Below are 24,977 nucleotides of genomic sequence, written 5' to 3'. Positions count from 1 at the left end.
TGTCACTCAGTCGGTCATTTATTAATTACAAAGGATGATGGGCATTTTTCCAATGAAATTGGAAAGAAGAGAAGGAGGCAGTGGTTTAGAGGACAGTGGGACTGGAATTTTTATCCAAAGACTGACTTCTTCCACTTTAGAAATGGGCAATAGAGCTAGGATCTGTTCTGTGGAGTCCTGGGTTGCCATCCAGGTAGCAGGACAGATAGGCTGGTCTCTACTGGTAAACCTTTCCTCAACCACATGATCAAAAGGTCCACATCAACAGTAACCGGACCAACAGGCATCACGTTCCCCCAGCACAGTGCTCCAAGAAGGAAGCCGTGTCATCTTGGTAAGATGCCTGCCAAAAATAGTTATGCTAAAACTAATCCGGAAGAAGCCATCAGATAAATCCAGATTGAGAAATATCCTTTAAAACTCTTCAAAATGTCAATGCTGTGAAAGACCATAAAAAAGACCAAAGAAGTGTTCTAGATGAAAGCAGATAAAAGGAAACACCGTCTGTCATCCTTAATTCCACTGTGGGTCAAAACAAAAATCTATTAAGTATTCAATCACTTGATGTGGACTTTACATTAGAAGACTGTAAATTTTCCCAAGTGTGATGCTCATAGAATGCTTATGTAAGAACATTTCCTCATTATTAAGAAAGACCCACTGAAGTATTTCAGGGCCAAGCTTCACAAATCCAAAAAGAGCTTGATGAAAACAAATATGCGTCAAAATGTTAACAGTTGGGGGGTTTGTAATAGGTGGAAAATTTACAAGGGCTCCGTATACTTATTATTGAAATTTTTCAAAGACTCTTTTTCCAAAATAAAAAGCCGTGGGAAAAGAAAAATGTTTTAAAAGGCTGAGGAAGACCTAGTAATTGACCAAAACATGGTCAACCCAATATTTTGAAAAGATAAATCAGAACTCCCTGGACTTTGTCTGACTTCATCTGAAGGTCCAACTGAACATCCTGCCAGGCGAGGACAAGCCAGCTCTCACAACCTCTGCCCATCAACTCTGACATCAATGACCTTAGACACAGCTCACTCGCTCCTTTCCTGGCTCCGTGCCAGGCACTCAAGAGGCATTTGGTAAATGTGCCTTGGTTCTTTATTGTCACTGTGAGATTGGGTCTTCCCCACCTTTGTCCTCCTTGTCGCACAGAAGGCATCGTGTGCCTATTCAGGGAATGACAGTGGACACACAGAAGGTTCACTGAAACTTACCAGCCACTGTCTGGAAGATTTATAAAGACGCCCCACCTGTCCTGGGGAAACGCAACTTGCAAGCCTCCCTTTCCAACTCCTGGACAGAATCGAGGTGCTGAGTATCCCACTGACCACCAGATGGCAGGCTTTCCCCACGTCAGGCCCCGCGGAAGGCGGCAACCCAGTCTGGTGTTTTCTGAATCCAGCGTCTGTGTTGCCTGAAGCATCAGGAAAGAGATCCTTTACTAAAGAGACCTTCACGAAAGAGGAGAACAGTAGGATTAAATATTCGGAAACAGAAGAACTCGAAGAAGAAAATACAATTTCCCAACACCACGTGCTCACCCAGCCTTCTCGGCAACAAAAGTTTCAACAGTTTTGTGCCCATTTGCAGTCTGGAGTCGAATTAGAATTGCCAGGCGTCCCGGGGAGCTCTGAATCTACATTCCTTGATCCCTTTGTGCCACTCAAAGCCAGATATTGATGTCTGAAAACAAGATACATAAGCTTCATTATTTAAGTGCCTTTTCCTTAAACAAGAACGCTTTAATACTTAACAAGGTAGGGAAACTACATAATTTTAAATCTATGCGAACAGAAATAAGAAATTATTTGTAGCGGTCTCCACTTTTACACCCAGCAACAAAGAAAGACATTCACAATTTTTTGCCTTCCCAGGGCCCCAAAATACAACACAGGCCTGTTCTCCTGCTCCAGGCAGAAGCTGCAGCTGAAGCTGTTCTTTATCAGCTTTTCTTTCTCAATATTTACCAACCAATAAATCTTTTTTCCCCTAAGACAACTGACATTCGAATCCTGTTCATGTGGAGCCTTGTTATCCAAATAATATTAAATAAACTGCTTCATTATCCACTGAAAAAGTATTAAGATGCCTTTTTCCCCTCCTGTGGGTCAATATTGAAGAAGAGAAAGGGGTATTTCCATCCCCTGGGGAAGACAGCTCCCTGCCCTTCAGGGGCTCATTTCAGTCCAGGGGCCTCATCCTCATCCTCATCCTCCTCTCTGTCACCCGGGCGTGTGTGCTCACTGGGGAAGCCTGTCTGTTTTCGCCCAAAGGGCTTCCCACGGTGGTGGCTCTACCAGCAGAGATAAGCCTGTCTGTCCTGCTACCTGGACGGCAACCCAGGACTCCATAGAACAGACCCCAGCTCTGTTGCCCATTTCTAAAGTGGAAGAAGTCAGTCTTTGGATAAGATCCAATCCCATTGTCCTCTAACCACCGCCTCCTTCTCTTCCTTCCACCAGCTGAGGTGTCAAGAGTGAAGGCCCTGGGCTCCGCCTCTGCCACCTGCCTGGTGGGACCAGCCCAGGGCCGGCCTCAGCATCTCCATCTGTAGACGACATCCCACTCGCTGCTCCTTCTGACCTGCCCATCACTCTACTTATCAAGGATCAGAAACGCAGGAATGGGCTTTGGGGCACTGGAGCTCCAACCGTTGGAGACCACAAACACTGAGTTGATCTTTTTTTTTTCACTTTTGAAAAAAATCTATTTTTAATTTATTTTTTATTGAACTATGGTTGATTTACAATACTGTGTTAGTTTCAGGTACACATACAGCCCCGTGATTCCATTTTTTGCCAATTATATTCCATTATAGGTTATTACAGGATATGGGGTGTAATTCCCTGTGCTGTGCAGTAAATCTTTATTGCTTCTCTTTTATGCACAGTGGTCTCTAGGTGTTAATCCCATACCCCTGATTTGTCCCTCCCCTCTCCTCCCTTCCCTTTGGTAACCACAACTTTGTTTTCTATGCCTGAGAGTTTGTTTCTATTTTGCATGTACATTTATCTGTATTACTTTTCAGATTCCACAGATAAGTGATATTATATAGTATTTGTCTTTCTCTGACTTATCTCTGTCTGACTTATTTCACTAAGCATAATATTCTCTAGGTCCATCCATGCAAAGGGCAGTATTTCATTCTTTCCTATAGCTAAGTAATATTCCATTGTATATATGCACCACACCTTCTTAACCCAATCATCTGTGGGTAGGCACTTGGGCTGGCAAAATTTTAATGAAAACTAAGCAACTCACCCCTGGAGACTCTTCTAGAAAAAATAATCTTTACTGTTTATAGTAATAAATAATATTTACATAGATATTTTATTGTACCAAGCTTCATTCCAAAGTTTCATCGTACTAACTAATTTAACCCTCACAACACTCTCATTTTATTATGACTGTTTATACTCGAAGAGGCTAACACTGAGAGGTTAAATACAGTCCCTGGGATCACTTGGCTGGGGACTAAAAGATCTGAAGCCAGGGGCCCTGGCTCTGAAACCACTCTATTAACCCCTCGGCTTCAAGGCTGCGGGCAAACTCTGAGTGCTGTCATATCCTAAAGCCAGGGCTCCAAAACCAACCAAGCCTGTGTGTCACACCTGTTGAGCCTGTGCTCTAGAGCCCAGGAGCCACAACTACTGAGGCCCACATGCCTAGAGCCTGTGCTTTGCAACAAGAGAAGCGCAAGCAATGCGAACCTGGTGCACCGCATCTAGAAAGTAGCCCCCAGTCAATACAACTAGAAGAAAGCCTGTGTAGCAGTGAAGACCCAGTACAGCCAAAAATAAAATAAAATAAAATTATAAAGGAAAAAACAGCACCATTAAAATGGTGGACTGGTAGACACATGTCATTATCCATTTGTCCAAACCCACTGAATGTAAAACACCAAGAGAGAGCACTAACGTAAAGTGACTTTGAGTGATGACATGTCATTTAAAATGCATCAAGTGGTGGCGAGGAAGGGGCTACATGTGTGGGGGCAGGGAAATCTTTGTACCTTCTGCCCCATGTTGCAGTGAACCTAAAATCACTCTAAAAATAGTCTCAATAAAAATAAGTAAACCGATGATAGTTTAAAGAAACAACAACAAACAAGCTTAATGGCTTAAGCCAGCAGTGCCATTTGTTTGATCACGGATGTGTGGTCTGGGTGGGACTCTCTTCACTCCTGCCATGCAAGCCACAGGCATTTCTGGAGTCAGAGCTGTGGTCTGTGGTTCCGAAGCCAAATCCAGCTAAATAGCATATACTCTGCTCTCTCTGAGTAAACCAAGAGCCTCTGCCTCCATGCAGCCTTCCCCGATTCTCCTTTCTGGCAGGATGGCCATCCAATGACTCTCTCCCAGAGCCTGTTAACTCATTATGTCTCATAGCCAGTGGCTTGTTGGATTGCCCAAATCCACTGAACACCCCTTGAGGCCTGGGACCTTGCTGGCTGCTCTGCCATCTCCCCAGCTGTGCCAGCCCAAGGACAAGCACCCCCAGGCTGTGATTGTTGACCAAGAGTGAAACAAAAGAGTGGAGGAAATACCAGGGGTGCACCCCTATTGCTTTGCACTCTCTTTATGAGATGTTGACATTTTGTTTATATTTCACTGGGAATCCCATTCACAAACACCCATTGATGTGTGTCCTCCCTGTGCGATGAGCAGGCATTTGTGTGTGTGTGTCTGTGCATGTCTGTGTGTAAATGTGTTCGTGTGACTGTGTGGACCCGGACGTGTCTGAGTGCACATCTATGTCTGTCAGTCGGTACACTTGTGTGTGAGTGCCTGTGCACTTGTGTGTGTCTGAGTGCGTGTATATGGGGGCATGAATGTGTGCACGCACATTTGTGTGTGTGTGTGTGTGTGTGTGTGTGTGTGCAAGAAGTGTGCCCAGGCCCCCATCCAACCAGCCGGCTGCAGGGCAGTGGGACTGGGTCCCCATGCTCCGGCCCTCATTGGCGATTCCACCGGCGTCCTCTGGCCGCCATCCTGACTTCCTCTGGAGGACGAGGAGCTGAGCAGAGGTCAAGTGACTGGCCCCAGACCCCACAGCGAGCCGGGGCGGCTCTCACTCCCCCTGCGAGGCCGGGCCCCTCTCCGCGGCGTGCTGGCGCCCGGCCCAGGCCCGGCCGCGGCTCTGAGGGCTCCTTTGTGGGCCTGAGTGGCTGCGTGCCATGCCCCGGGGTCCCACAGGTGACGGGTCTATGCAGAGATGCTGAGGGGCCCCGAGGGGACAGGAAAGGGGGCTCCCTCGTTCTGGGTGGCTCCAGCGGGGGAAGGAAGAAGAGGAAAGCAAAGCCAAGGGAGATAATGAAGACCGAGCAGGACGCACACGGAGAGCGGAAGGGGCCGGTCAGGAGAGGCGGAAACTGCGCTGCACACACAGACAGCAGGAAGCGCAGGGCTGGGGACCACGTGGGCGCAGGAAACCCTTTTGTTTCTGGCTCTAATTGGTGACCCCACTCAGAGCGGCTGGAAACGGGCACAGATCAAGAGACTCGAGTGCTGGGTGGAAACCAGGGCGGGCTGAGAGGCGAGGACAACAGCCAAGACTGGTTTTTCAGTCCTGGCATCAGCGTCTTTGACAGCTTCTCCTCCGGGCAGAGAGGGAGGGCTCCCAGCGGGGCTCCCCATGGAAAATCCACCTGCACAGAGGTGCCCCCCACTCCCCGGGCTATGACCCATCACCCCAGTGTGCCAGCCGGATGCACTGAGCCAGGCTGCTGGAACAGACCTGGAAACAGAGCCATGTGGGAAAAATGGCATTCAGCAGAGCTTTTCTCATCAAAACAACCAAAAGGAATGCTTCTTAATAAGCTAGCTGGGGTAGCAAGTAAGACCTCCCAAGGGTCAGGTTTAAGTAGCAATGGGGCAGAGAACTTCCTTCAAGAGTGGAGGTTGCCAGTCAAGGGCAGGCTTCTGTCTTGCTTGTCAGGATGTGCTGGTTCAGGACAGAGCACGATTTCCTGGGACAACTGAAAGGCCAAGATGGCCACCAGCAGGTGCCCCTCACACCTTCCCCCACGCCTCTTCCCTGATCATCACATATTTAAAGCACATCTGTCTAAAGAAGCACAAATTATTTTTCAGAAAAGTAAGCCAAAGTAGACTGTTCAAAAATAAGCAAATTATGGATAGAAATGGGGCATCATGTGTCTCCTTCCTCACTTAAGACTCCTTCAAGATAATAGGGAAAGAATAAAGGATGACATTCTCTTAAGAACAAATGATAATGGCCAGGAAACCAACAATCAAAGGATGAAGACTTCTGGGACTTCCCTGGTGGTCCAGTGGTTAAGACTCTGCGTCCAGTGCAGAAGGCACAGGTTCAGTCCTTGGTCCGGGAACTAAGATTCTACATGCCGTGCAGTAAGAGAAGATTTCCAAAACCGAATCTTCGGGACTGAGTGGGTGGAAGCAGGCTGAAGAGTCAGCCTGTGTAGGGAAACCATAGCTCAAAATGCACCACATGGGACGGAGTCAAAGAAGCTGAGCTGCTGCAAGACCTCCAAAGGACCATGAGGCTCAAAGATGGGCACAAGGGAAAAGCGGGACTGCTTAAAGGGAGGAGTTCAAATCAGTTCCCCCAACCACAAAACCGTTTGCTCCCTGCCACCACACCCCACTCTGAACAAAAAGAGGGCAGGCCATGCAGCCAGTACTCTGGCTTCTGGGGAGGGGGAAGGATAACTCAAAGTATTTCCTTCTAAATGGAGCAAACTAGAGTGGGTACTGGCACCATATCCACACCCTCTCTGTCCTGGCCTGTGAGGGTGCCCAGCCCTAAAACTCCATCCCCACCACTTCCCCCTAAAGTGAAGCCTCTGACTCAGTCAGTTCTGCTCCCCTGAAAAGCTCGCCATCCAGTCGACACTGTTAACAGCTGCAAAGGGCACACCAAGCACCTAGAAAAATCAGTGCCTTTCCTCCTTCTTCAAAATTCACAACGACAAAGGATCACTAGATATATGGAGAATACAAACTACAAGCTACTGGAACAGAAACACCAAAACAAGTGGAAAGAGATGACCCCAGAGAAAATGGACATAATTCAGGAAACTAAAGAAGACTTCAGAAAAGCATTCAAATTTGCATCCTCAGAGTGATTTTGAGATTATAGCCCATCCACAAAACAGGAATAGAATGCCTTAAAAGTAGAATAAATAAAAGAGTTCTTGGAAAATAAAAAATGTATTTTCTGATTTTAAATGGTAAATGAATTGGGAGATAATGCCACGATCACTCCCAAGAGAACAGAGCAAATATACAACAGCCAAAAACATAGAGATGGTAGAGATGGTATCATGCATAGAGAATCAATCCAGGAAATGATCTCAAAAACAGTTTTAGAAAAAATTATCAAAGTCATGCAATAAGAGAAGAAAAGTTACCAAAGGATTTAATCCAAGTCTTCACATTAAAATGGCTCACTGATTCCCAGCAAAATGAATGAAAAATAATTCAGAACTGTATGGATTCTTGGGACGTGTCAGAACAATTGCTGAATTATTGATTGAATGAAAGAATGAATTGAATGGGAATCCCATCAGAGTGGGTATACCAGGTATTTCAACTGCAAAGTCCCCTCTACGAAATGAAACCAGTCATGTCTTCTGAGGAACCGCATTTTGCCGTGGTCGTTCTGCTGTTGGTTAACAACCACAAATCCATAATGAATGCCTCTGTTGTAAAAGGACAGCTACAAAAGTCTCTTTTTAAAAAATAGAAGATATAGAATTTAAATTTTAAGATATGTTTAAAGTCAGATCAGTCCAGAAGGCCCAATAACCAATAATCAGAATTTCAGAACAAAAAGACAGAAAGGAGAATATCATTTAAAAATAAATGACTCAGTAAAGTTACTCAGAACTGAAAGCAGTCATCAAATGTCCATCAAAATATGTGAGAACAGGGATTTCCCTGGCGGTCCAGTGGTTAGGATTTCACCTTGCAATGCAGGGGGTGCAGGTTCGATCCCTGGTGAGGAGCTAAGATTCCCACATGCCTTGCAGCTGAAAAACCAAAACCTGAAACAGAAACAGTATTGTAACAAATTCAATAAAGACTTTAAAAATCATCTACATTAAAAAAAATCTTAAAATAAATATATGAGGATAGAGCCACACCAAGGCCTATTATTTGGCAATTTCAGAGTACCGGTAATAAATGAAGATCCTGACTTTCCCACAAAGAAAATAAAATTTCATATATAAAGGACTAGGAATCAAAATATCTTTGAACTTCCCAATGGCAATACCAAAGCTAGAAAAAATATTCTTTCCAAACAATTTTCTGTACTCAGCCAAACTGTCAACAAGTGTAAAGGTAGAATGAAGCCATTTTCGCACTTCGAAGCCTTAGAAACATTTATCTTTTTTGACACTATTTATTTAGAAGGCAACCTGAGAGACACTTCGCTAAAATGGGGAGAAGTAAATCAAGAAAGAATGAGAAGCAGAATCCAGAAAACACGGGCTCCATCCCAGAAGAAAAGTAGAGAGACTCAGAGGATGAGTAAAGGCACTCCCAGTATGACCTCGGTCAGCCGGCCTGAGGTGAGGCCCCTCCGTCTTGGAACAAGAAGATGTGGACGTCCTGGAGCAATGTCATCAACATGGTAAACAGTGGGTTCCTGAACTGTTTGAATATCTTGAGAAGACACAGGCTTCTGGCAAACTTTTTTAAATGAATTAGTGATTAGTAAATTTTTTTTTAAACAACCAGCAAAGGGGGACTTCTCTGGCAGTCCAGTGGCTGAGACTCCAAGCTCTCAATGCAGGGGGCCTGGGTTCAATCCCTGGTAAGAGAACTAGAACTCACATGCTGTAACTAAGATTCACAAGCTGCGAGTAAAGCTCGCACAGGTTTCAAAGAAGATAAACGATCCTATGTGCTGAATCTAAGACCTGGCACAGCCAAATAAATAAATAAAAGTAAATATAATATTAAATTTAAAATAGCAAATTTCTAAAAGAAAAGAGAGGGAGAGACTATTACCCACTCTGGAAGGAAACTCTGTACATGAAGTGAGGAATATCTGGGTGATATACTGTGTAACTTGTGATATACTTATCACAAGTTATATACAAGCAATAACTCACCTGTTATTGGACCACAGTGGATAGGGAAGGGGGATAGGAGGCATGTGTACAAGGATTCTAAATCTTCATCTCTCATAGCAGGAAGCCAAGAGAGAATATCTCAAGCTGAACAGTAAGAAATAGAAGTAAAAACATTTAGTTTGAAATATATGAATAAAGACCAAACAGCTGAGGAGTTCAAAGTCGTTGCCTCCTAGCAATGATAAGGTGAGGGGAGTGATGGGTTCAAATACTACTGTCTTATTATCAGCTTTATGGAACTAAATGATTTTTTTAAAACAATACACCTGTGTACTTTTGTACTTATATACAATGTGCATTTAAAGGAACTGTTAGGTTAGCCAAAAGCTTGTCTGGGATTTTCCATAAGATATTATGGAAAAACGCAAACAAACTTTTTGGCCAATCCAATATTTATATGTGTAAAATAAAAATTAAGTTTTTAAAAAATTAAAGGAATACAAAGCTTTTTATGTACGGATGTGAAAGTTGGACCATAAAGAAGGCTAAGTGTCAAAAAAATTGATGTCTTTGAACTGTGGTGTGGGAGAAGACTCTTGAGAGTCCCTTGGACTGCAAGGAGATCCACCCAGTCCATCCTAAAGGAAATCAGTCCTGAATATTCATTGGAAGGATTGACGTTGAAGCTGAAACTCCAATACTTTGGCCACCTGATGAGAAGAACTGACTCATTTGAAAAGACCTTGATGCTGGGAAAGATTGGAGGTAGGAGGAGAAGGGGACGACAGAGGATGAGATGGTTGGATGGCATCACTGACTCAATGGACATGAGTTTGAGTAAGCTCCGGGAGTTGGTGATAGACAGGGCGGCCTGGGCCTGCAGTCCATGGGGTCGCAAAGAGTCGGACATGACTTAGCAACTGAACAGCAACAATAACAAAATAAAAATTAAATTTAAAAAAATTAAAGGAATACAAAAAGACATGAAATGAATGAGGAAGGTTTTCTGAAACTCTCTCACTACAAGAGATAACCATAACTCATATATATATATATATATATATATATATATATATATATATATATATATTCCAGCATCTTCCTTTCTGGACACAATTAACCCAAAGCAGCACCACATTAAGCCATGGAGTGACAGCTCACTCTTCCCAAAGAATAATGTCTCTGGGCTGTCCCTCTCTGGGCTGTCTCTCTCTGTCGATACGTGTGGACAATCTCAAACACATTATTACAAGGATAATATTAATGACTGCAGAGCAGAGCTGTTTTGAAGATTAAATGCTTATGAGACACTGAATGTGGAATCACTATGTAAATTATAAAGCAGGCTAAGTAGTGTTGGTTATAGCTATAATTATAGTTAAAAATATAGAAAATTTGATCCGCAGCCAAAGTGCTTGATTAAGTGGTGTACTCCATGATCAACAGATAGCTCTCATTCATCACACCCAGAGATCACAGAAATCGCGGCAGAAGCTGCCGGCTTCTCAGGAGCACACCTGAATCAGATCTCTCTGTGCATTATTTAAAACAAGGAGAAACAGCCCAGCAGATGTTCTGGATAACGGCTCTTTGTCAGAGATATCACCTCCTTTGTCTGGGAACATGTACTCATGTTTATAGAAGTCTCTCTTTGGTTCCACGTCCTGCACCATGATGGAAATGATGCCTTAAAATGCAGCTGCTGAGGCACATTTTTTTCCGCTGAGAATTGAGTGTGACCAAAACACAGCTTTGAGCTGACAGGCCAGCTTGGTCACTTGGCTATAGTGTCTAGCAGGGTCTAGTGACCCAACTCTGCTCCTTCCTAGCTGTTACTCAGTCTCTAGAAACCCATTTCCTAATCCCTAAAATGGTACTAACGAGACTTTCCTCCCATAGTTGTTATGCAGATAAGATATATAATGCATAATGTGCCCAGCATATTGGGGACATTTACTGACGTAAATTTGCTACTGCTTTGTGCATATTTATGTGGAAAGCAATAGTAAGAGACAACTTCATTTGCTTTATTTTTCATGCATTCTTAATCTAAGATAACGCAATGAAAAGAGCTCATATGATCTAAAGCAATGAAAAGAGTTAGTCCCTAGACCCTCCAAATGGAATTGGAATCCATCTGATGTTAATTTCCCACGTGTTTGCCTGATGGTAAGCAGGATACACAGCCAGAAGATAGTATGCTTTGATATCCAAACTTGGTTTGAATCCAGGCTCTGTAAACTTAGAAATAAGAGGCCTTGGGCAAGTTACTTAGTGTTTTCAAGTTCAGTTTCCTCATCCGTAAAATGAGGGTAATAATATACACCTCAGAGCATTTTTCGAAAGACATCATGAAAGCATACTTTTAAAAGGACCTAGCCTAGTGCTTGCTTCATTTTATGTGATCCATAAAACTTAGATATTTTATCATAAGACCCACATTATCCAAAAACCTCTCTCTAACAAGATGTGGAAGCAAACTCACAGATATAAGCTTTAAAGAGCTGACATGTTTTATATTCAAAGAATAACACAGGTTTCATGCGTCAGTATTAAGATCCTGATGTGTTGTGTTCCACCCACATAGAAGACTATATGTAACTTTCTTTTAAGCTTTTATAGGTCAAAAATCAAAAGAGTTCTGACAGCAAAGTGTTTTTATGCTAACTAACTCAAAACAAAAGAAGCAAGAAAAAATAAAAGGAAGAGAAGTTCATAAGCCTTAGAATCTAGACTTGCCTCTGCTCTGAGTCATTGAATGACCTTGAACAAGGTCAAAGTATTGTTTCTTGGCTTGTAAAATAAAAGTGTCCCTCCATCCCTGATACTATTCAGCATTTTCCTGGAGGTCCTAGCCAGTGCAGTAAGGTGAGGAAAAGAAGTTAAAGATGCAAGCATGCTAAAAGAGAAATCAGCACTGTGGTTATTTGTAGACAATATGATTATCTTCATAGAATATTCTAGAAGATGTTCAAACAGTTGAAACAATTGAATTAAGATTTAAAACAATTGAATAAGATTCCCAGATGCATGGTGGACACACACACTCAAAAAATAAATGCTCCTTTTAACCAACAACAACCAGTTAGAGATTAGAATTGGAAAAGACACAATTTTTGTAATAACAGCAAAGACACTGCAGAGAGCCTAGGAATAAATCTAATCAAAGACGTGCACACCTTCATGAAGGAAATTAGAAAATGTTATTAAAAGACATGAAATGAGATTGAGAAACATGTAGAGAGATGAAACACATTCGTGTTTGAGAAGACTTGATACCATGAGAATGACTCTTTCCAAAAGAGATCTATAACTTTAGCAGAACTTCAACTAATACCCAAAATAACCAGAGGTGATTTTGCCCCCAAGTGGACACTGGACAACCAACCATGGGTGGAAAATGCACTCTGAGAGCTGACTGTGCTCCACAGTTTTATAAAGGACTCGAGCATCTGAGGATTTTGGTATCTGCAAGGGTCTTAGGACCAATTTTCCATGGATACAGAGGAAGGAAGGAAGTCAAATTGAGGTTTAAAATATGCATACACACATCTTCTTAGATATCCTAGCATTCTTTCCATTCTAACGTGAAGCTGCAGAGACTCCAATGGGCCCCAAAGGTCAAGCTACAGCTTTGCAGAATAGGATCCCACAAAACCATCACTTGTAATGGACTTATTCAGGTGTTCAGTGTTCCTATCTTTTATGTACGAGTGAGTGAGTGAAGTCGCTCAGTCGTGTCTGACTCTTTGCGACCCCATGGACTGTAACCTACCAGGCTCCTCCGTCCATGGGATTTTCTAGGCAAGAATACTGGAGTGGGTTGCCATTTCCTTCTCCATCTTTTATGTATAATATAGCTATAGTACTATATTCCACAAGCCTTAGTAATTTTCAGTCTGTTTATGTTGTAATTCCTTTTCAGTTTTTTGGTAGAGCATATAGTGAATTCCATCAAAAAATATAGCGGAAGGAAAAGACATTTAATATTAGAATTCTTGGTAACTTAGGCTAAGTTCTAATACACGGTTCGTGTAAATCCATGAGCTGTGACAATCCAGGTGGCCTTCCTTTGGTATCAAAGGAGAAAGTAGCTGACCTCCCAAAAGGCCCTTCCCCTCTCTGTCACCTGCATGCCCATTACTAAGTGAGATGTAACACACACCAAGGAAGAAAAAAAAAAATAACCCATATTTCCACAGCTTCCAGAGCCTGAGATAGAATGTTAAATCAGGAATATTACTCAGCCATAAAAAATAAAAAAATATTGCCATTTGCAGTGACATGGTTGGACCTAGAGATTGTCATCCTGAGTGAAATCAAAGACAAATACATGATATTGCTTATATTTTCAATCCAAAAAATGATACAAACAAACTTACTTACAAGACAGAAATAAAAGCACAGATGTAGAAAGCAAATTTATAGTTATTGGGGGAAAGGCGGAGGAATAAGTTAGGATATTGGGAGCGACATATACACACTAATATATATACAATAGATAACTAATAAGGACCTGCTGTATAACACAGGGAACTCTACTCAATAGTCTGTAACGACCTGTATGGGAAAAGACTGTAAAGAAGAGTGGCTATATGAATATGTGTAACTGGTTTACTTTGCGATACCCCAGAAAGAAAGATCTGCATTCTCCAGGAACAAGTAAGGAAGGTGGTGGGGACCGTGACCCAGACCAGACAGGATTATCATTTCACATCCTGAATCATATATTCTACATAATCCACCTTGGGGTTTTTTCCTGCATTTAAAAATATTTTAAAGACTTTCCCATCAGCCTGGTATTTAAGACTCTCAGCTTCCAATGCATGGCTGGGGAGAGGGTGAGCATTCAACTAGGGTCAGAGAGTTAAGATCCCATGTGCTATGACAAAATAAAAGAAAAAAAGGGTTCCCCTGGTGGCTTAGTTCAGTTTAGCCGCTCAGTCATGTCCAACTCTTTGTGACCCCATGGACTGCAGCAAGCCAGGCCTCCCTGTCCATCGGCAACTCCCAGAGCTTACTCAAACTAATGTCCATGGAGTCAGTGATGCCATCCAACCATCTCATCGTCTATAGTCCCCTTCCCCTCCCTCCTTCAATCTTTCCCAGCATCAGGGTCTTTTCAAATGAGTCAATTCTTTGCATCAGGTGGCCAAAGTACTGGAGTTTCAGCTTCAGCATCAGTCCTTCCAGTGAGTATTCAGAACTGATCTCCTTTAGGATGGACGGGATGAATCTCCTTGCAGTCCAAGGGACTCTCAGAAGTCTTCTCCAGTGGTAAAGAATCTGCCATCCAGTGCAGGAGATACAGGTTCAATCCTTGGTCCAGGAGGATCCCTTATGTCATGGAGCAACTAAGCCAGGGCACCACAGCTATTGAGCCTATACTCAAGAGCCTGGGAGCGGAAACTACTGATGCCCACCAGCCCTGGCACTCATGCTGCACAACAGGAGAAGCCACCACAGCGAGAAGCTGGCATGCCACAGCTAGAGAGGAGCCCCAGCTCTCCGCAGCCAGGGGAAAGCCCAGCACAGCCAAAAATACATAAAATTATTTTTTAAAAAGCAATATTATCCACAAGTTTTTATTTTGCCTTTTTAAATCTCCCTTCTGTGAAGAGAAAAGAATCCAGCTGATGACACTTCAGGAACTCAGCATAACCAATTAGGATACCATTACGGGCGGCAGTGGAGACCCACAAGAAGGAATCGTGGAAGGCAGCTATGTGCACACGAATGCTTCAGTCTCCACACACTGCATATCCAGTCTCTTTGTAGCTCAGTGAGATGTCCCAACTTGGTTTTTCTATTACTATTATCTTGGTAGATCAAAACAGACAGATGCATTTACTGGTTTCCCTCTAACGATAATAAAAAGAAGCAGTTTATAAAATCAGATTATTAAAAAAATTGCCTAATGATAATAATTTATAAGCTCATTGTGGAATAATGATGTATTCAAGAGTCGTCATAGTATGATGAGAGAAAGGTAATATGAAAGATTTTCTCTGTGAAGAATGACTCCAGATGAATTGCATTGAGATACAATTCCCTGATAAGGCACAATAAGAACCTCTAGAACACTTAATAATAGACGACTCAGGGTGAATTGTGGATTGCAATAAAAGCCCATAAATTAAAAAGTTTCCATATGATTTCTGATAAAAGACACGCCAAGGTGAAATAGCGAATCACTGGAACTGCCTGATAGCCTGCCTGTGGCCCAGTGGGTCATGCAGGGGAAATTTCTAGGAAACTCTATAAAATATAATTTCTTATGCCTAGAAATTTTTAAAGCCAAGGTTTCAACTGCACCTACTAGAAAATTTTTTAAAAGAACAAGTAAGGTTTCCATGGAATTCAAACTGCATCCCTTTGCATGTCAAGCCCCAGGGGAAGCATGGCAGATGCTATCTGCTGTGTAAATAACTTTGGTGGGAGGATGAAACCCACGCCCCCTGCAGTGGAAGCTCAGAGTCTTAAATGTTGGCCCACCAGGGAAGCCCTATTTTTTCCAGTAACTTTAAATGGAATATAAGCTCTACCATTGATGTACACCTGAAACTAATATAATGTTTAGTTGCTAAGTAGTGGCCAACTCTTTTGCAGTCCTGCGGACTATATAGCTGGCCAGGCTCCTCTGTCCATGGGATTTTCCAGGCAAGAATGCTGAAGTGGGTTGCCATGCCCTCCTCATTGGACTTCTTGGAAGTGGATGCATTTCACAAGCTCATGCTTTTTATAGATGAAAGAACCAGGGCACCAAGGAGAGGACCAGGGTTCAGGGAAGCTGAGCAAGGTCGGGCCTGTACCGCATGAGGGAAGCTAAGCAAGGCTGCACTCCAGTGGTGAAACCAGGTTTAAACCCAGGAGGGTCGTCTGGAGGTGGAGGGTTTATGGTCGCTGCCCTACAGTTGCCTAAACGTGGCACACCTGTAGTGTGCCAGAGGATGCAGCGGCCAACAGGAAGAGGTCAGGCCTGCACTCGCACCCGGAAAGCTCTTCAAGGTGTTTCTAGGTGAAAGAGAAAAGGTGGGGAGAGCGGAGAGGAAGGAAGATGTAGACTGTATCTATGATCAAACACAAGAGTTAAATAAATCCCAGAGCAAGACGAGGCCCTGTGCTAGTTGCCTATTTGTGCCTCAAACACCTTGAAACCTTATATACCTCCACGTATCTAAAATGTGCACCACCTGTAACAGCGGGTGCCTCCAGGGAGGGCGGTGGGATTGGGTGTCGGGTGGAGGGTTCAAGTGGGTTTTGTTTTTTTTTTTTTTCACTTTTCTCTTTGGTGCTTCTTAATCATCTCACTATGTCGTTTTTTTCCTAAACACACCTCTCCCGGCATTCGGATGGTGGTTTCATCTCCAAACATAACCTACTCTTTCTTGAAAGCCCACCATCTACTGGGTTCTGTCCTCAGTGCTTTCACTGATTATCTCATTTAACTATCTCAGCACGCCTAGGAGATAGACATCACCTCGTAGGCCAGACTGGCATTATGGACACAAGCAAGAGGTGAGGAGGTGCACGCCGAAAAAGAAAGAAAATTCCACTTTGGTGACATTCTGCGCTCACAAAGTATCAAAATACTTTACTTCCATCATATATGTAAATGTTGGGCCATTTTGAATTTTAATGGTGTTTTTATTGTCCACAAAGGATCACCCCATATAAATAAGCCTACTAGTGTCCAGCTACTCTGAACTTAATCATGTCCAGGAGCAATTTTGTCTCCATTGCATAGGAGATAAACTGAGGCCAAGGGGAGGGGCAAGTCAGGGGAAGGGAATTCAGAGGTACAAGTTACCAGGTATAAAATGAATGAGACAAAAGGATGAATGTACAGCACAGGGAATATAGCCCATATTTTATAATAACTTTGGCGGGGGGAGGTGTGGGCTGCTGCCAGGGATCAAACCCACACCCCCTGCAGTGGAAGCCCAGAGTCTTAAATGTTGGACCACCAGGGCAGCCCTATTTTTTCCAATAACTTTAAATGAAGTGTAAGCGCCAAAGTTTATCTACACCTGAAACTAATATACCGTTTAGTTGCTAAGTAGTGTCTGACTCTTTTTCATTCCTGTGGACTATAGCTGGCCAGGCTCCTCTCTCCATGGGACTTCCCAGGCAAGAATACTGAAGTGGGTTGCCAGGCCCTCCTCCAGGGGACCTTCCCGACCCAGGGATCAAACCCAGGTCTCCTGCTTTGCAGATGGATTCTTTTAACTCTGAGCCACCAGGGAAGCCCTAAGTCAACTATACTTCAGTGTTTTAAAAAATGAGGCCAGTCGCTTTCCCATTGTCACACGGTTGGGAAATGAGTTTGTGCCCTTGGACCACTGAGGAAACCTGGGTAACTTCCCTCTCAGATGAAAGTAGTGCAGATCTGGGTGACCTCAAGTTGACCCATCAGATACTCTTACCTATGACCACCTTTAGCAAAGCTGAAGGTGACATGCGGAGTGTCTGAGAAGGTTGTATCCTCAAATGCATGTTAGTGCTACTATACACCGGTAGAATGGTTCGAATAAAAAAGATTGACGAAGCCAAACGCTGGTGAGCATTGGAGCAGCTGGGACCCTCACATATTGCTGGTGGAGTTGCAAAGGTGCAGCCACTGCGGGAAATACTTTGGCAGTTTCTGATCGACTTAAACATGTAATTTCCATGTGATCCACCAATCTTATATTTTTATGCAAGAGAAAGGAAAAGTTATGTCCTCATAAAATGCACACGCAAATGCTAGTTAACAGCTTCATTGGAAAGAGCCTCAAATAGGAAACCACCCAAATGTCCATTAACAGATAATATCCATACAATGAAATACTATCCAGTAAGAGAAAGAAAGGAACTGCTAATACATGCCACAAAATGCATACATCTGAAAAGGATTACGCCAAATGAAAGAAACCAGACACAGACTCAAAAAAAAAAAAAAAAAAAACCCTAATATTATATGATGGGCTTCCAAGGTATCACTAGCGGTAAAGAACTCACCTGCCAATGCAGGAGACGTAAGAGATGCGAGCTCCATCCCTGGGTCAGGAGGATCCCCTGGAGGAGGGCATGGCAAGCCATTTCAGTGTTCTTGCCTGGAGAATCCCACGGACAAAGGAGCCTGGCGGGCTACAGTCCACGGGGATGCAAATAGTTGAACACAACTGAAGCGACTTATCAGCAGCATATAAAATTCTAGGAAAGTCAAAACAATAGTGACAGGAAGCAGATCAAGGGTTGCAGGGGCCAGAGAGGCAGGGAAAGGTTGACTGTATAGCAGGATAGGGAAGTTTTCAATGGGGGTTGGGGGGAGAGGTGGAAAAGTCCTAGATCTCGATTGTGAGGGTGGGTATTTGATCATATTTATTTACTGAGCTACTCAAACTATGCAGCAAAAATCCATAAAAGTTATTATGGGTAAACTCTTCCTCTCTAAAACTAATCACAAACACATTTTTGTAATGTTTGAGGAACTGTCCAGAGTTGTCCCAACAATGTATTTTTGTTTGTTAATATCTAATATGGTAAAGAACCTGCCTGTCAATGCAGAAGACAAGAAACACAGGTTCTATCCCTGGGTTGGGAAGGTCCCCTGGAAGAGGCCATGGCAACCCACTCCAGCATTCTTGCCTGGAGAATCCCATGGACAGAGGAGCCTGGTGGGCTACAGTCCACCGGGTCCCAAAGAGATGGACATGCTGAAGAGACTTAGCACTCAGAGGATAATCTGTAACTGAAATTACTATAAATTAAATTCAAATCTACTTTTATTAGGCCTGTTCTTTATTCTCTGGGAATTTTAGAAACATTCCGATTGAACGTCTTCAGCTTCTAAGAGATTAAAAGAAAGCAATAAAGAGCACTGGTTTTGGAAGTTGAAGGGGGTTCAAAGAGTGCCTCTGTTGTTTTTTTGGTTGTAGGACTTCCGAATTTTGCTTAATCATTCTAAGAATCAGTTTCTTTATCTGTTAAATGGGAACAATAATAGTTCTTCCTTCAGTTAAATCAGATGCCAGTGAGGGAGTAAGGATAGAGGATAACTGTTGGTTCAGTGTGCACTGATGACCCGTCAGGATTCAAGCAAAGTTTTCAGCACTTACTAAATCCTGACAAATTTAGAAGCTACTGATTCTACAGACCTGACAGATGGACTTTAATTTCTATGAGGTTCTTGCTTTTAAGTTTCTGGCATCTATGAGCCTCCAGTGACAGTAAAGCCCCCCCTCCCCAAAATTATTTAGCTATTATTGAAAGACTGGTTATGCTCTTGGCAGATGAGAAAGCAGAGTGAGGGATTTACTCACCTTACCACTAAGCATTACGTCTCCGATACCTGGAGCCATTCTCGGCTCCCCTGAGATTCAGGCCGTGAAAGCAGATGTGGGTTTAAACAGCATCTGGAAGGACTTCATTTTAGCTGTGAAATCCTAGTAACATGTGGCAGCAAATCTTGGAGATGTTGATCCACGGAGTAGATACTGATTATCTGATGTGCCTGAAGTGGTTTAATTAAGACGCCTTCTCCCACACCTCCAAACATGAGCACTGTTTACTGATGTATCCTCAGAGCGGCACCCCACACATAGTAGGCACTTTGCCTCTTGCATCATTTCTGGATCCACCTACTTCCTTCATTCCAGGCTGCCACCCTCTCCCATCCACGCCACCACCACCTCTCACTGGGACCACATCAGAGCCTGCTCACATCTGACTGCAGCGTCCCATGCATAAAGTTATCTAATGGCATCCATTCTTATCAGGATAAAAACCGGGAAGAGCTGACTCCAGCTCTTTTCTCCTGTCCTTACCTCCTGCTCTGTCTGCTCTCTGCCTTCCAGCCACACTGGCCTTATGTCATTTCAATCCCTCTAACTCCCTTGGTCTCTTGAACCACAGGAACTTTGCACAAATATTCCTTGTGTTAGGATGTTTCTCTCCCATGCCCACAGCCCTTCCCTACGCACTCCTTCCCAGATCTATCCTGTGTCAGCCTGAGTCTTCTGAGAGGTTGACCCCAGGACAGGATTAGATATACAAGAGTTTTATTGGGGGATGTGCCTGTGAAGGATAGAGACAGAGGGCTCAGGACAAGGCAGGGAGAGTCTTGGTCCTAATGCATCTCTGCTGCCTGTGAATGAAGGGATGAAAGGAAGAATGAGTTAGGAAGAGCCTCCAGCAGCTGCCTGGTTTTGAGAAGACTCGGGGAGTCCCCAGCAGAGCATGAAGTCTCAGAAACTCACCTCCTTCTATTTTGTAGCTTCACCAAGGATGATCTCCACTCTCCACCTCATGGTTCAAAGTGGCTGCTCCAGTTCCAGCCAGTATGTCCCTCATCCCAGCCAGAAGGAAGGATAAAGAGAAAGGAAAAACATGCAAAGAGCACACACTAGCTACCACTTAAGGGAGTTCTCAGAAGCTGCCATAAGACATTTCTATGTCCTCAAAAGCCAAAACTTGGTCCCAGGACCACATCTAGCTGCAAGGGAGGCTTGGAAGTGTCACCTTTACTCCATGGTGTCATTTGTCCGGCTATAAATTGGGGTTCTTTTCCTAAGAAAGAGGAAGAAAATTGATGTGGGGTAGGGACACTCAGCCATCTCCACCACAAGGCGAATTTCCCTCCATACATGTTGTCCTTTGGAAATGACACCACAGAAAGCAAAATTCTGTTTCTTTTGAAATACCTGCCCTTCTGCTTCATGACCTGCAGCACACATACAGAATCCCACTGACCTAACCCCTTTGATTTGACATCAATAACCTTGGTGATGGAGGCTTTCCCCAAGCCACCAGCCTGGGCACTGTCCCTGTGTGGCAGCCAGGAGGAGGGTGACACCTTTCCCAGTCCCAAGGCCACCATTCTGGAGGGTCTTCCCTTTGTCCCATCTTGTTTCTCTTCTCAACAAGATGCTACAGAGCCCTTCTGTGATCAGCTCAGATGCAACTGTTACAGGGAAGAACAAAATCTGACTACAAGTTGGATCTGTTTCTTTTACTTAAACCTTTGCTTCCCATTGCTTTTCTTCACTAAAAGGATACTATCTATATAGAATGGTCTGCCTCAGGGAACCTTGCCCCTCTGTCCAAGTGTTAAACCAAAGTGCCTTTGTGCAGAGAAACATCCTGACCGTGCCCACCTGTGAATGGCTGCAAAAAGAAGAAATTAACCCACCCCTGCCCTGAAGCTTCCCTGGTGGCTCAGGCGATAAAGAATCCGCCTGCAATGTGGGAGACTTGGGTTCCATCCCTAGGTTAGGAAGATCCCCTGGAGGAGGACATAGCAACTCACTCCAGTATTCTTGCCTAGAGAATACCATGGACAGAGTAGCCTGACGGGCTGCAGACCATGGGGTCACAAAGAGTCAGACACGACTGAGTGACTGAACAGGCGCCACCCTGAGGCTGGCCATTCCAGGAGCTTTTGTAAGATTTAGCACCTTTTTACTTTACTTCCTCACCTCCTCCCTTCTCTGCTCTATAAAAGAAACTGGCTCAGGAAACTCAAACAGGGGCTCTGTATCAACCTAGAGGTGTGGGGTGGGGAGGGAGATGGGAGGGAGGTTCAGATGGGAGGGGATATATGTATTCAGTTCAATCAGTTCAGTTGCTCAGTCATGTCCAACTCTTTGCGACCCCATGGGCTGCAGCACACCAGGCCTCCCTGTCCATCACCAACTCCTGAAGTTTACTCAAACTCATGTCCATTGAGTCGGTGATGCCATCCAACCATCTCATCTTCTGTCATCCCTTTCTCTTCCTGCCTTCAATCTTTCCCAGCATCAGGGTATTTTCAAATGTCAGTTCTTCGCATCAGGTAGCCAAAGTATTGGAGTTTCAGCTTCAGCATCAGTCCTTGCAATGAATATTCAGGACTGATTTCCTTTAGGATGGATTGGTTGGATCTCCTTGCAGTCCAAGCAACTCGCAAGAGTCTTCTCCAACACCACAGTTCAAAAGCATCAGTTCTTCAGTGCTCAGCTTTATTTATAGTCCAGCTCTCACATCCATACATGACCACAGGAAAAACCATAGCCTTGACTAGACGGACCTTTGTTGGCAAAGTAATGTCTCTGCTTTTTAGTATGCTGTCTAGGTTGGTCATAAATTTTCTTCCAAGGAGCAAGTGTCTTTTAATTTCATGACTGCAGTCAGCATCTGCAGTGATTTTGGAGCCCCCAAAAACAAAGTCTGACACTGTTTCCACTGTTGCCTCGTCTATTTCCCATGAAGTGATGGGACCAGATGCCATGATCTTTGTTTTCTGAATGTTGAGTTTTAAGCCAACTGTTTCACTCTCCTCTTTTGCTTTCATCAAGAGGCTCTTTAGTTCTTCACTTTCTGCCATAAGGGTGGTATCATCTGCATATCTGAGGTTATTGATATTTCTCCTGGCAATCTTGATTCCAGCTTGTGCTTCATCCAGCCCAGGATTTCTCATGATGTACTCTGCATAGAAGTTAAATAAGCAGGGTGACAATATACAGCCTTGACATACTCCTTTCCCAATTTGGAACCAGTCTGCTGTTCCATGTCCAGTTCTAACTGTTGCTTCCTGACCTGCATACAGGTTTCTCAAGAGGCACATCACGTGGTCTGGTATTCCCATCTCTTTGAGAATTTTCCACAGTTTATTGCGATCCACACAGTCAAAGGCTTTGGCATAGTCAATAAAGCAGAAATAGATGTTTTTCTGGAACTCTCTTGCTTTTTCCATGATCCAGCAGATGTTGGCAATTTGATCTCTGGTTCCTCTGCCTTTTCTAAAACCAGCTTGAACATCTAGACATTCACGGTTCGTGTACCGTTGAAGCCTGGCTTGGAGAATTTTGAGCATTACTTTACTAGCGTGTGAGATGAGTGCAATTGTGTGATAGTTTGAGCATTCTTTGGCATTGCCTTTCTTTGGGATTGGGATTAAAACTGACCTTTTCCAGTCCTGTTGTCACTGCTGAGTTTTCCAGATTTGCTGGCATATTGAGTGCAGCACTTTGACAGCACCATCTTTTAGGATTTGAAATAGCTCAGCTGGAATTCCATCAACTCCACTAGCTTTGTAGTGATGCTTCCTAAGGCCCACTTGACTTCACATTCCAGGATATCCGGCTCTAGGTGAGTGATCATACCATCATGATTATCTGGGTCGTGAAGATCTTTTTTATATAGTTCTTCTATGTATTCTTGCCACCTCTTCACCTATGGTTGATTCCTGCTGAGGTTTGACAGCAAATAACAAAATTCTGTAAAGCAATTATTCTTCAATTAAAAAACAAATAAAATTTTTTAAAAAAAGAAACTGGCAACCAGATCCCAATAAGATCATTTTTTCTGAGACACTAGTCTGCCATCTTCTCCAATAAAGTCACTATACTTTGCCTCAACACCTCGTCTCCTGACTTACCGGCCTGTTGTGTGGTGAGCAGAGCAAGCCTGGACTCAGTAACACAACCACAGTGCCAGGCCACCTTTCCCAGTTCAAGCGAGTATCTGCGCCACCTCTATTCCTGGAAGCAGGAAGCCAGACAATGGAGGTAGGGGGAATTCTCGAAACTTTAAATAGCATCATGGTACATCTTCTGTGTCATCCACACATTCAGGGAGTTTGGGTCATCTGATGGGAACAGCTGACTCCTTGGAAAAGACCTGATGCTGGGAAAGATTGAGGGCATCAGAGGATGAGATGGCTAGATGGCATCATCAGTGCAATGGACATGAGTCTGAATAAACTCCTGGAAATGGTGAAGGACAGGGAGGGCTGGCAAGCTGCTGTTCATGGGGTTGCAAAGAGTCAGACATGACTGCACGATGGAACAACAACAGCAACATCTTCTGTATCATCCGCACAGACAGTGGATTTAGCAGCAGAAGAGAGTAACTGGGTGATTCCAGCTCCTTGCATTTTCGGGGGCTCCCTGGGGGAGACGGACCACAGAAAGGGGTAGCACAAGAGGTAAGGCGTTATGTGCGAGGATCTAGCATCCTTTCCATGCAGCCAGTAGCCACGTTTGCTCACAGCCAACCAGTCAGAGATGGAGGATGATTTATTACAAGCTGTTGCAGAATATATTATGCATGGTGGAGGCATGGGAAGGTCTTTGATACGTATCTAAAAGAGCTTCAAACCCATAAAAGATAAATTTTGTAAGAAGAGTGTCACTGAGAGGCCGGGAAGAATCTCCAACACATCTTCATATCACAGGGAATAATGAAGGGCCCTCTCCTCACACAATCCAGGCATTAATTTCACTTAAAGAGGCCGCCATTAGCATACTGACGCACGGGCTCCACTTTGTAGCCACCGTGCTATTGGCAAACACAACCAAAGACCACGGTCAAGGCCTCCATCTGCCGTCAGGGCCCGGGTATCTGTTCTGTCAATTGCTTCCCCTAGAAATGCTAGTCTGATCTCTGCTTCCCTCCTTCGAATCCTCCAAAAACCACCATCTTAGGGCAGTGAACTGCCTACTTTGGCTTTTCTCTTAACCCTCAGCTTCTGGGTAATTCCCAAAGCTTTTTGGAACACAGCATCCCCCAAGCCTTGGGCCTCGGTACCTTTCTTTCCACTTGCACCTTGTCCCTTGGTTTATTCAAGGACCCGTCCTCTGTGGTAGCCGCCGGTTGGGACCTCACAGCCTGTCCCCTTCATCCTGTTCTTCCTCTCTGGCCAGGCTTTAGGGGAGCAGGTAAGCGGCTCACAGCAGTCTGGCACACAACCAGTTACCGGGCAGGCAACATAATATTTGTCGAGAATGCCTCTTGTTCTTGAATTATGGTTTCCTGCTCCAGGCTGCTGCCACTGTTTGAATTGGGCTGCACCTAATTATGGTTTTGTTTGCTTTAATAAAGAGACGTCCAAGCATGCAGCGAGTGCCACACAAAACAATAATAACAATAATAACAGCAAAGT

General features: G+C 43.9%; 1 long non-coding RNA gene across 1 annotated transcript; it reads right to left on the bottom strand.

Annotated features, from left to right (window-relative positions):
- On the bottom strand, nt 1–24,732 carry LOC121816265 (uncharacterized). Its single transcript, XR_006055785.2, has 4 exons — nt 18,074–24,732; nt 7,959–8,038; nt 1,551–1,692; nt 1–1,460 (listed from the first exon to the last, which is right to left on the bottom strand). It is a non-coding gene; the product is annotated as an uncharacterized LOC121816265 (long non-coding RNA).
- Nucleotides 24,733–24,977: the final 245 nt, after the last annotated feature.

This window comes from Ovis aries, chromosome 13, assembly GCF_016772045.2.
Source record: "Ovis aries strain OAR_USU_Benz2616 breed Rambouillet chromosome 13, ARS-UI_Ramb_v3.0, whole genome shotgun sequence".
NCBI classification, from domain to species: domain Eukaryota; kingdom Metazoa; phylum Chordata; class Mammalia; order Artiodactyla; family Bovidae; genus Ovis; species Ovis aries.
This window is presented reverse-complemented; position numbering and strand designations above follow the sequence as displayed.